At 42.9% G+C, this 4199-nt stretch overlaps 1 pseudogene; it reads right to left on the reverse strand.

Annotated features, from left to right (window-relative positions):
* Positions 1 to 2183: 2183 nt before the first annotated feature.
* LOC102253421 lies at positions 2184 to 3421 on the reverse strand (annotated as a pseudogene).
* Positions 3422 to 4199: the final 778 nt, after the last annotated feature.

Consider the following 4199-nt stretch of genomic DNA (forward strand, 5'->3'; position numbering starts at 1 on the left):
TCCAAATCCAGAGTAAGAATGAAGAGTTCCAGAAATGGCAAATATGTGTGTAAATATAAAAGACTCTATAAATATATTTTCTCATTTTTCTCCTAACTTTGTTAAAAGACAAATTATATAAAGCAAAAATTGTAACACTGTATTGTTGAGTATATAATATATATGGAAATAGATATCATAATAATGGAACAAAGTAGGGGAGAAGAAAAGAAAATATATTGGAACCAAGTTTCTACTTTTTAAAATATGTTTTATTTATTTCAGAGAGAGGAAGGGAGATGGTGAGAGAGATAAAAATATCAATGAGAGAGAAACATCAATCGGCTGAATCAAACCTGGGACTTCCTGGTGTATGGGACAATGCTCAACCAACTGAGCCATATAGGCTGGGCAAGTTTCTAGAATTAATTTAGTATTTTCTTAATTAAACTGTGATAAATTGATATGCATATTGCAATACCTAGAGCAATCAATAAGAAAATAACTAAAAAATATAACAACAAAATCAACAGAGGAATTAAAATGACACATTAGAAATTTTTATTTAACACAAGAAAAAGAAGTAAGAGGGAAGAAGAATTTAAAAAAGGGAAACATAGAAAACACATAGCAAAAAAGCATATGTAAATTCAAACATATCAGTAACTACACTAAATATAAATGGACTATTCTGATATTGTGATTTACAATAAAATTTTATTTGGCCTTTGTCCAGGGTTCCTGACTCACATTTCCCAAAACCCTTGGAATTTCCTAAGCAATCAGAGCAATTGGAGCATCTTTTGCTATATAGTTTGGTCTCTTGTCCTCCGTTCTTGAAATTGCTTTACAGCCATAAAGGTGAAATGAGTGTCTTGTTATTCATAACAATCCCCTTTCACCACATGTGGATTTATGTCGATGAGGTGGCTTTTGTAAATCCCCTAAAGATGGGGGAGCTGGTGGCCAGGGGAACCAACCGTGATTAGAGGTTTAGAACTTTCAGTCTTATCTCCTCATTTCTGGGAAGGATGGAAGGGCTGGAGATTGAATTAGTCATCAATGGGAAATGTTTTAATCAATCATGTCTATGTAATGAAGCTTCAAAAAAGAAAAGGAGGGGGGAAATCCCACATGTTGAACTTCCAGGTTGGGGAACAAGAACACTTCCACATGCCACCACACCAGGCCCCAAACTCCACAGTACAGAAGTTCCTTTGTTCTGGACTTCGCCCTACATATCTGTTGATTTGTATCCTCTAATAGTCTTTGTAATAAACTGTTCATCTAGTGAGTAAATTTGTTTCCTGAGTTCAGTGACCTGCTCTAGCAAATTAATTGAATCCAAGGAGGGTGTCCTGGGAACCTCTGATTTTCAGCCAGTCAGTCAGAAGCACAGGTAACAACCTAGATTTGTGATTGGCATCTGAAGTGAAGGCAGTCTTGTGGGCTGGAGCACTTACCCTGTTGCTGTCTCTGGGTATACAGTATTGTCATATCTGAATTGAATTGTAGGACACCCAGTTGGTGTTAGAGAATTGCTTGGTGATGTGGAGAAAAATCCCACACTTTGGAATTGGGTAGAGGATTGTAACTAAGCATTCCACTTTGTCAATGTAAGAAATGTCCCAACCTGTAGAGAATTTTTATGTTTATTTGAGCCAAACTTATGACAATTGCTGGGAAGCAAAATCTCAATGGATTGAAAAAAAATGCTCTGGAAAATGGCAGTTTTACCACTTATTTTATATATCAGAATCAAAGGGGAAGACAGAGGGATTACATAAAATTCATTGGTGATAGATTTGGGAGGTGGGAGAAAGCAAAGCAGAGGAATCTCTGGGAGTGGATGAAAAGTAAAATGGATAGGCCCATGTTTCTTATACATTATTAACAATGAACATTTACAGCACATAGAGATGGTATGCTGGAGAAGGAGATAACAATGAGGGGTTCTAGTGAGAGACTGTGCCCTGAGGGATCTGACAAAGGGGATTACTCTGATATTCCAAATGTATGTTATTCTAGATGCAAAAGGCTCAGTTCAGGTAAAGACTGTCTTTGTCAAGGAAGATACTGGCCTAGGACAGGACTACCCACCACGACTGGCCTTTAATTAGGAAGTTGTTTTTTTCAATGATCTCTGAACTTGTATTGGCCTCCTGCCTCCCCCTCCCCAACAGGGTGCCCCACTTCTGCTGCCCTTAATGCCTCAGAACTTTGGTGTAGTTGACCTCAGACATCACTTTGCTGTCCACAATCCTGCAGTTGGTGGTCTTTTGGATGGGTTGTATGGAGTGGCTGTTGTCGAGGGCACCGCCAAGATTGGAGTCTTCCCCTTCTTCCAGCAGGTGGAGGTAGGTGGTGATCTCAGCCTCCACCTTGATGTTAATAATCAGCAGGGCCTCTTACTCCTGGACCTGGCACTTCCCCTCTGCCCAAGTCTGGGCCAGCCTTTGAGCTATTCTATCTGCATGACATAGCACGTCTTTACTCCCTCAGGCTGTTCTCCAAACTGTCCTTCAGATTTCTCATCGAGTCCAGGCCGATCTCCAAGGACAGGACCCTATGTCTCAACTCCGTGAGTGTCATCTCAGCAGCTCCTCTCAGTGGTCTGTGAGGGGACCACTATGGTGCTCTCCTCCATCTACTGGGACCACTACTTGTCTAGCTCCTCTCGGTCCTTCTGATCCAGCGCATCATACTGGGCCCAGATGTCTGCCATGATCTTGCTGATGTCGTGAGATTCAGGGGCATCCAACTCCACAGTCAACCCAGAGTCGGCAGACTAATTTATAGACCATTTACTTCCTCCTCGTGGTTCTTCATGAAGAGCAGCTGCTCCTTGAGAGCCTTGATCTCTGTCTCCAGCTGTAACTGAGTGACATGGTGTTATCAGTGACCTTTCAGAGCCCATTGGTGTCACTTTCCACAGACTGGTGCATGGCCAGCTCCGTCTCTTACTTAACTCTGAAGTCATCAGCAGCAAGAAGGGCATTGTTAATCTGCAGAATAATGCAGGTATTGTCCACAGGATTTGCAAAGATCTGAGCCCTCGGGTCCTCGATGGTCTTGAGATAATACCCCCAGTCTCTGACCTGGATCCCTTCTCCTCCAAGTGTTCCTGGATTTTGCTTTCCAGTCCCTAATTATCTGCTTCCAGGTTTCTCACCCTCTCCAGGTAGGAGGCCAGATGGTCATTCAGGCATTGCATAGTCTCCTTCTCACTCTGGATGCCCCTATACTTGCCAGACCCCTGGTCACCCTTGCAGCCAGGCCCCCAGATTCCCAGCTGCCCTGCACACTGCTGGAGTGGGGCTCAGAGATCTGGAGGCCAAGCCCCTAGAGCCTGCATAGGTGCTGGCCATGCTGCTGCTGGGTGACTGCACAGATCCCAGGTCCAGTAGTTTGTGGAGAAGCTGGAGCAGGTGCTAAAGCTCATGTTGTCCAAGGAGGAAGGTGAGAAGCTGAGACAGGTTCAAGCGCCAGTCAGGAAGTTTTAATTTCAGAGCATCCTATGTGGTTACTTTCAGTCTCTGAGTGTGTAAGCCCTGCCATGCAGGCCTCCCTGTGCTTGTCAGGTTTAGTATGCGGCCCCTTTTTGTTCAAAACTTGAAAGGCACAGATTGTCATTCTGAATAAAAAAGAGCAAGACCAAACTATATGCTGTTGACAAGAAAAGCAGCTTAGATTCAAAGAAACAAAGAGATTAAAAGTAAAAAATAAATAAATAAAAAAGAAGGAATTCCAGTTTCAGATATGACATGTAAAGAGCTTATAACATTCGTCACTTCCATCCTCATATGATAAAAGCTGAACAAACTGAAAATAAGTGGCTTTTCTTAGACTCATCAGAAAACTGATGTCCTAGGGCAACGCACCACCCTAAAATCTGGAGAGACAGGTGAATGCAGAGAAATCACATCCTCTATCTGTTTAGCTAGAGAGGAAGCTGCTGCTGCCATAAAATGGTAGGAACACTTAAATGATAATTTTGATGAATTGCTGGAGGCTCAATGTGGGGAAACTTGAGAGTGAGAAACTCCTGGGGGTGCAATTTCATGGGCTTTATATTCAGGAATCCCACCTGATTCTCAAGGTGAGGATCTAACAAAAACTCCCTCATGGCTCTAGCCGGTTTGGCTCCATGGATAGAGTGTCGGCCTGCAGACTGAAGGGTCCAGGGTTCGATTCCGGTCAAGGGCACATGCCTGGGTACA

The sequence above is a fragment of the Myotis brandtii genome, unplaced genomic scaffold, assembly GCF_000412655.1.
Source record: "Myotis brandtii unplaced genomic scaffold, ASM41265v1 scaffold504, whole genome shotgun sequence".
Taxonomy (NCBI): Eukaryota; Metazoa; Chordata; class Mammalia; order Chiroptera; family Vespertilionidae; genus Myotis; species Myotis brandtii.